This window comes from Apium graveolens, chromosome 3, assembly GCF_009905375.1.
Source record: "Apium graveolens cultivar Ventura chromosome 3, ASM990537v1, whole genome shotgun sequence".
In the NCBI taxonomy this organism is placed as follows: domain Eukaryota; kingdom Viridiplantae; phylum Streptophyta; class Magnoliopsida; order Apiales; family Apiaceae; genus Apium; species Apium graveolens.
This window is the reverse complement of record NC_133649.1, coordinates 94,387,141-94,396,222: the sequence shown is the minus strand read 5'-3', so window position 1 is coordinate 94,396,222 and position 9,082 is coordinate 94,387,141. Positions and strand designations below refer to the sequence as shown.

Sequence of the window (9,082 nt, the reverse complement as noted above, 5' to 3'; positions counted from 1 at the left end):
TGCCCGGTATAGGAGGCTATCGAGGAGGATGGATGTGATGTACGAGTCGCAGAGTAGATTTGCTCAGGAGCCCACCCTTGCACTTGGGACTGTTTTCAGAGGCCTTGGAGCTGACATCCAGTGGCCCGTTTTTGGTGAGGACTCTGCTTATCCGCCTCCTGATACTCCACCCTCTGAGGGTGATGATGATGATTTCTCCGAGTAGGTATACCCTGTGTTCCTTTCTACTACCTTCACTGAGGATAGTGAAGATTTTCAGTTTGGGGTGGTAGTTAAGGAGCATATTTGTGTGTGTGTCATGTAGTTGCATATTCATGATAGTTTAGTTCATATAGTTGCATATTCTTGCCATATAGTTTTTTTTTATTTTTTTATTTTATTTATTTATCATGTCATTTAACTCATGCATATATCATGATCCCTTTTGCGTTGCTTTACCGATTGATTTGTGATATTGATGCGAGTGTAGTGATAGCGTTAGAGTGATGTTGAATCTTGTAGGTTGACATGCATGCTAGAAACACTTGTAATTTCACTAAGTCTTAGAGTATGCTTAAGGACTAGATTGTTGTCATGGTTTGATGGTTTTTGAGGTTAATCTATTGATTATGCTTAGAATTTATGATAGGCTCTTAATGATAAAAGGCATGAAAAAAATTGGAATGAAAATTGGAATTCATTGCTAGTCAGGGCTAGGCGTCAAATGGCTAGTATCCGGCTCGTATTTTTATGTGAGTAGTCTACGGTTGAGCAAGATGGAGCGAAATGCACTTGCTCAGAAATTTGAAAAAAAGGAAAAAAAAGAAAAAAAAAGAAGAAAAAAAGAGAAAAATAAATTTTAATGCATAATTGATTACGAGTGGGCTCTTTGGTATTCAAGTTATTAAGTTCTTAGGGGACTTTGTGCCTAGTGACCTAAGGCTTTTATAGTCTGGGATCCGCTAACCTAACGCTCGATAAATGGATGCCATTGCATAAGTCTTTTGTGGACCACACTCATTGCATGATCAAATAAGCATTTGTTTGTTGTGTTGAATAAAAGCATGATTCCGTAGTAAGCTCCAGTTATCTTGAAGTGTTATAAGTCATTTTGTGTCTAGAATTTATTCTTCATTTTCTTGTGATTCTTTTATTCGTTATAATAGTGGATGCTAGTTTTCTTTACTTTGAACCTTATTACTCTTGTGACGTACTCTGGTTTTAATAAGTATTTCTATTAGTTTATATTGTGTGTTATTATCATGTTTTCATATGAACTCATGGTGATGATGAGTTCTATCATGGGCTAATCGTTATCATGGGGTCGTAACGGACCGTTTTAGCACATCACAATGAAGAAGAGGAAGCATACGTTTTCTTGTGATTCTTTTATTCGTTATAACAGTGGATGCTAGTTTTCTTTACTTTGAACCTTATTACTCTTGTGACGTACTCTGGTTTCATTAAGTATTTTTATTAGTTTATATTGTATGTTATTATCATGTTTTCATATGAACCAATGGTGATGATGAGTTCTATCATGGGCTAATCGTTATCATGGGGTCGTAACGGATTTACTACGGATTTCTTTAGTTAGTTTTCTAATATCTTAGTGTGTGATGATTGTATGATATCTAGCATAGGTTGTGCTTATTCGTCTTATGTGCTTCACGAACATATAAGATAACATGTTAATCTCTTGTGAAGTGACAGTGGATCTTGAGATTTAGAACTTGCCATGCTAGCATAGGTTCATGTATGTGTACGCATGATTTGTAGGTAACTCTAACCGTTTTACTTGCCCTGAGTAATTATAATGAATAACTTGCACTTAAATCGTTATGTTGTCAAATTCTATAGACATATAGGGTTTCAATATAATTGATGCATATTCAACTTCTATCTTAATTGTGGATGTTTGGTAGAATGGTATTAGTACAATGAAAGTTGGCTTTTATCAGTTTTGTGTTGTTCGATTAATATAATCACAGTTACATGCTAAGGGTAATAACAATGACTATTGAAGGAAGTAGTAATGAAGTTATGATCTCATGTGTGTTTAATATTGTTAATTCAAGTGTTATTTAAGTGTTTTATTTTAGTATTTAATTGTAGTTAATAATTAGTGTTAGGTCACACACACTGTAGAAGGGGGTTGAATATAGTGTATAGCACAATCAAATCGAATTCAAATAACACAAGTAACAGAAAACAGACTTTATTCAAAGTAATAAACTTTGTCACAATATGGAACTGTCCTCTCTCAGTGATGAACAAATATCACGAGAGCTGCTAGGGTTACAATGAATAATATTCTCGATAATAATAACACTTATAGTGTAAACCCTATGTCTGTGTTTATATACTACACAGTTACAAGATAATCGCTAATTGATATGGAATATAATTCTGCTTTCTAAAATATATCAATCAGATATCTTTTCTTCCAAGTATTCCATTCTTCATAGAATTCCTTCTTCATGCATATCTTTTCTTACATTTGTCTTGATCTTCTTTCCTTTCAATCAGCCACCTTCCTTATCTGAACATTTCCTTTAAGTCCTGATATTATCTCCTGATAAATATCTCCTGAACCTTAAGTACTGATGACTTAAGTTCTGACTTCAGTATAAGTGTTGATTTCAGTTAAGTACTGATTTGTCCTGTTTAAGTAAGATCTGAAAAACTAAACATAAATCATATTAGTCATGACATTATCAAATATATCTAACAATCTCCCCCAACTTGTAAATTAGCATAATATACAAGTTTAACAGATATTTGATGATGTCAAAAACATTAAGTACAAATGCATGAGAAATTGACTAGATAACTACAACTTAAAGTCCTTAAAGCTTTACCAACTTTAACTTCTGATAATAACTTCAGTATGTATATATATCAGAATTTGAGCAGTTGTCGATCTTGACTTGGCTTCACTTTCTGATCTCTTTGATATTAGGAGTTGTTCTGAGATAGTTCTTTAACAAACATCTCTCAGCATATCTGAGTTCATCAACCATCCTCCTTTAAGCATCTTTGAGTTCTGCAGAATCTTCACCAGTTTGGAAGATAGCAGCCCTGAGATCATTTATTCTAGCTTTCCTTATGTCCTGATCCAGTCTGATCAAATATGCTTTGTCAGACTCAAGATTGAATTCTACAGCCTTATAACCCAGAAAGGTAGTTATAATCTTAGCAGAGTTAGGCTTCATCTCAACAATATCACCCTTGTGATCTCTGTACTTTGGAAGATATGTGCTGTCAGACTTTACAGAATAAAGTGTTTTCTGTCTCTGAATTTGAGTCTTCAAATAGTTTGCAGCACTTTATGTTATTCTGTCATTCACTTGAAGTAAGAGTTATACATGTTCCAGTTCTTCAAAATACTTCAGTGGAATAGCATTTTCCCTTATATGGTAAACCCTACCATCTGTCATGAAATATAACAAGATGTGTTCTTTCAAGTAAGTATGGTAAACCATTTGTACAGATTCTAGTTGATTCAATCTTTCAGGAGTTGCTCCAACACCTGGTTCACTTAAGAAAGTTGGATCATTGGTTGTATTTTGTACTCTTCTTTCATTAGCACTACCCAATCCAGATTTATCTCTTACTTTCTTTCCAGTAACCACTCTTGCTTCAAAACCACTTGCTGCAGTCTTCAAAGGTTGAGTCTGTTTGGCTTTAGTGAAACCTGGTAGGAGTAACCTTGAAGATTTAACATGAGCAATGTCAGAGGTTTCCTTTGATTTATCTTCTGATATCAAGTCAACTTGAGATATGTCAGAGGTTGCTTGCTTCATGGTTATATCAGAACTAACTATATCTTGACTCTGAACAACTTGAGCCATGTCAGAGGTTGTCTTAGAAATCTTTCTTGAAGTCAGAGTTAGATTAGCATCTTCAACAGAAATTTCTGCATCCATAGGAGGCACATAAACCTTTATAGGTTCACCAACTTTTTCTTTGCCCTTGGACCTTGGATCTATCTGCAATTGTGATTTGGACTTGGTTGCCACATGATTTGTCCTTTCTTTTATCACAATGCCTTTAGCCGTAGGAAGTTTCTTTTTACCAACAGAAGCTTCAGATTTAGAATTGACTTTTTCTGACTAAGTCTAGCTTCTTCTTCCATTAGACTCTCAAAGTCCATTCCAGGATTTTCTTTTAGAAATAACTATCTTGAAATTTCTTCATCAAGATCCAAAAGTTCATCAGAACTTATCCTTTTACCAGTATCAGAAGTTATTCTTCTCCTAGTATCAGAACTTGTTCTATGACTTGTAGTTCCAGCTCTTCTTGATGAGAGACTTCTACCTTGACCATGACCTCCACCCATTCCAGAGTTTCCCTGGTCATCTTTTTCATCATCCTTCCCCTTCAGTGTCTTAATAGTTTTACATTTGGACTTAATTTCTTTCTCCCCCTTTTTGGCATCAGCAGGTAAAAGAAGAGAGACAAGTAATTCCACTGAGGATTGGATTTCATCAAGTTGAGATTGCTGAGAAGCTTGATTTTTCAAAATTTCATCAATCTGAGATTGTTGCTTCTCCTGGGTTTTCTCAATGTAAGCAACTCTGTCAAAGGTAGGTTGGAAAAAACTTTTCTTTTCAATTTTCTTAGTCATTTCTTGCTTGAGTAATTCTTCCTGAATTTTATGCACCTCGTCATGAGTTGTTGAATGTAGACCTTGAAGATGTCTAGTACTCAATGTAGTAACTCGTAGCTGTGTCTTGAAATCATCATTAATTAGCATCTCATCAGGTTTTGCCAAGTGCTCAGCAAGAATTTTCTCAGATGGAACAAAAGTGACTGTGTTCCACTCCTTAGTCCACTCCTGTCCTCTAGGAGTTTCACTCCAAGGTACTGGTGCTTCCCCTATAACAAACTTCTTGACTATCTCTCTTTTGTGAACAGTTTGTTGAGGTGCATGTCCTGATGACTAGCTGTATTAGCATCTTCTTTTGTAGCAGCATCACCAGTGTCATCAGCATTTGCAGCATCAGAACTTACAGAATCAACATCCTCTGATAAAAGAACAGTATGAGAGGCTATTGAGGCTTCAACATCATCCTCTAAATGTTGATCTGCTTCCAAGTTCTGATCAACAGCCATATTCTGATGCTCACCTATAGTCTGATCTTCAATGTCTAGATGCAGAGAAGGTGTTGTAGACAATTCTGGAGTATCAATAGCATCAGGGATTGGTGTTGTTAATGGATTGAGTGGAGCTGGTGGAGCTTCTAAGTAGAGAACCTCAAGCACAATTAGGTTGTGAATATCAATCTCAGCACTTGTGCCTGGGTCTACAGTAGATACTGATTCATGTACAGGAGACACAGGTGGTGTAGATGCTTTATCTGTAGCAGCTTCCTGAGTTGGTGACAATGGAGGTGGAGATGCAGTAGCTTCAGCAAATTCTGGCTCTTTTGAGATCAGAGATTCCTGATCTTCTTCCTTAGCTGCTTCATCCTCATCCTCTGAAACTAGCCTGTGAGCTCTCTGTTTCTTTCTTTTCTTTGAAGATGGAGATACCTTGGGTGTTTCATCAGAATACATCCTTCTAAGCCTTTTGAGAACTTAGATCCCCCAATTCCAATATCCTTCTAAGAAGAGACCTTCTCAGCTTCTTTAATAACAGGTTCTGATACAAAAACCTGTTTCTCACTGTCTGACTAATCTCTCAGAACAATCCTCCTTCTCTTCTGTGGTGTCTGAGGTAAAGTCTTTGTCCTCTTGGGCTTGGAAGATGAAGGCTTCACAGTATGTGCTAATGATGAAGGTTGAGTTATCTGTGAAGGTTTGAGATGTGTTCGGATAGAGGGTTGAGTAGTTTGAGGTGTATTGGTGGTATGTTTTGATGGTTGTTGTGGTGTCTGGGATGTGGTGGTGGGTTGAATATCAGGGTAAACAGATCTGTAAGTTTGAGGATCAGTATTTACCAGGATCTGTTTTACAGACTGAGGTATCTGTAAAGGTCTAACCACCTTCTTCTTAAGGTCAGCATTTACCAAGTCATTAAAAGCCCGTTTTGCAAGTTTAAAGGGTGGAAATAAAGAACTAGCTAGTTGAGGTTCATCAGCACAGCAAAAAGTATATATAAGCTGACAGAATCTAGCAAAGTATACTACATTCCTATCCTCTGTCATCCTATCCCCTATAAAGCCTAGCACAGCACTTGCAAAATCAAAATGAGTTTGGTGAATAATAGCATACCCGATGTCACTACAAGAAAAAAGTCCATAGACATCGCTTTTTGACCGATGTCTATGCTGTTTCACAACCGATGTTGATGTCGGTGATGTCTATTCTAGACATCGGTGGATACCCGATGTCTATACTCGATTAGACATCGATTTTAGTTAAAAAAACAGATGTTTATGTGTTGATTATTTACATAAAATGCTATAAATAAATTATTTAATAACTAAATTACACCTAATTAAACATGTTAAACACATCATGAGCTATATTTTTTGTCACAAAAACATCGATAATTTTGACAGAGGTGATGTAAAATGGCATATTAAACATCTGTTTCTTTAATGAAAGGTGATGTCTAATTTAGCGTATAGACATCACTTTTTTCTAGAAGGAAGTGATGTCTATGTATCATTTAGACTTGAACATGTTAGTCTTTCACATCAGTTATTTGTCTGAAACTGATGTACATTACGTTTTTTGACATCAGTTTTGTTTGGTTAAAAGTGATGCTTATAATGTCACTTGACATCAGTTTTATCTTAAACAAAGTGATTTCTATGTTTCATTTAGACTTGAACCTGAATTTCTTTGACATCAATGTTTTACCTTAAAGTGATGTACATTATCTTTTTTGGCATCAGCTTTTCTTATATACATGTCAAGTGCTAAACACTGCTAACACAAAAAGAAATAAACAAGATTTATGTAAGACCATGTAAACGGGTAGCCAGTATATTGAAAATTTCTTCAATCAGTAGTAATATCTCTTAAACTCTCTCCTGCATAGCAGGTTTACTATACATACACCTAAACACTAATGACCATAAAAGTAAGACATGATATATATGAACGATTAGTTGCCTAACATTTACAGATAAAACTCAGATGCCACTGAGTCATTCTGTACTCGTCTTTCATATTATCTTCTAAAAGAGCTCCATTAACTGCTGGACAACATCTGATGATCAAGGAAAGTAAACATTGCATGTTATTAACTTTATACAAGCAAAGTTTATCCAAAAGTATAATGATCGTAAGTTATATACCTATTGCATAGCCAGTAATGTTTAGTCCAGTAATAATAGACTCCGGAAATATTACAGTTGAAAGAGCAATCAATATCCAATCTTTCAGAACACCAGCAACTTGAATGGTCACTGCTTCGGTTCGACCAATCACTAAGAAAATTGAGAAGTTCAATGATAGCGCACAAATGGCATTGGAAAAAAAATCCAGAAGTTGAACTTAATCTGAGAGACTTCCATTCCAGGCTGCTCCAAGAAGTACCAATTAAGGTACAAACAGAAATGTGAAACTGCAAGTGAGAAATATTGCAATATAGAAGTTACCTAACGGAAACATGGTAGCTTCATGAACTGAACAATGCTTTCTTCTAAAAGTAAAAAAAGGCAATTTACAGGAAATATCACCCCATCACAGAGTTGGATACAATTTACAGGCAATTTACAAGTGTAAATTTTGTTCAAATCACATACTCAGGGCTTTAAGCATCTGAATGAAAGCCACAGATATATGCAAGTATGCCGTGTTACCAAACCTGTGTCAATAATAAAAGTGAACATTACGGTTTAAAATACAGATAATGTTGGTCAACTTGAGATAAAATGGAATTTACAATGCATGTTATAAAATGTTATATATCTGGACAATAAATTGGCACATTCAACACTCTGCACACATACCTTTAAGTACAGAGGACGGTGTCTGGAACTCCTGCCAGACATGCTGCGATGAAGTGAGATCTATATTCATAGACTTTGCAGCAAGATATGCAGCTCCGGCAGCAATCTGATGAGGTTTAAATTGTAGCCAAAGGGAGCTCCTAAGCCTACAAAAAGAAACTTAAAGTCAGACTAACAATAAATTTATCTTTCTTGAACAATGCTCAAATAAAGAATTGGACATAAAACAAATCATCTGAGATGATACAATCTCCTGCAACATAGTGCAATGCCACTTAATATACAAACCACATCAGCTTCAGACATTTCTTAAATTAATTAGTGACCCTCCACGAATTCTGTTACATCGATCTGTACCAAGAAAAACTCATTTACTCATAATTATGTTAAATTTATATCAAAGTATGATAAGTATATCTGCTAACTGCAACAAAAAATGATGGTTAGCAGATACTTGCATTCTCAATTCCAGGGGTATCAACTTCTTGCATTCCAGCTAATCCTTTGCTGAGGAGACTGTTTATATATGAGAATATCAAGTTGCAACGTTTTAGAATAAACTCACAAAGATAAAATCACATGTTATGGCGAACCAATGTTATACTTTTAAAATTAATCAGAAATGAAATCGAGAAATGGTATTATCCAGTAGATGGGAAGAACCAGCAGAATTGTGAACATTAAGTAATAAGTTCACGGCTGCTATAGTATATACCTAGCACGAAAGACGACTCCAAGCATCCAGTCATTTGTAGAATATGCATTCACAAATCTTCCAGACAAAACCTGCAAAAGAACTGATCTATGAATTTAAAGGGAAACATAATGGATCACCAAGACAGATCGTTTATAAATAAAAAAGTAGGATATTACCTTCATTGCTTCTTCCCAGTTTTCACCTTTAATAGAAAGAGGTGAACCAAGGAGAAAAACTCTTTCAACCAGCTGAGGTGTAAGTATTCATTGTAATTGCATTAGAACAGTTCAGGCTAGCATAAATGAAAAGGAAAAAGAGTTTATGTCCCTGAAGATACCATCACAGTCAGCTTTAGCCAGAGTTTCAAGACACTTGAAAATTACTCGTGCTCCAAGCGAAAACCCTATTAGCGTAATAGGCCTGAAATGTAGTTGGACACAATATATATGAAATTTTAAACAACTAACCATGAATGTATAATAGTTAACGCAACTTG

At 35.5% G+C, this 9,082-nt stretch overlaps 1 long non-coding RNA gene across 1 annotated transcript; it reads right to left on the bottom strand.

The window, feature by feature from the left end:
* Positions 1–7,906: 7,906 nt before the first annotated feature.
* LOC141711506 (uncharacterized) lies at positions 7,907–8,835 on the bottom strand. The gene is made up of 3 exons (XR_012571377.1): positions 8,763–8,835; positions 8,605–8,675; positions 7,907–8,035 (listed from the first exon to the last, which is right to left on the bottom strand). It is a non-coding gene; the product is annotated as an uncharacterized LOC141711506 (long non-coding RNA).
* Positions 8,836–9,082: the final 247 nt, after the last annotated feature.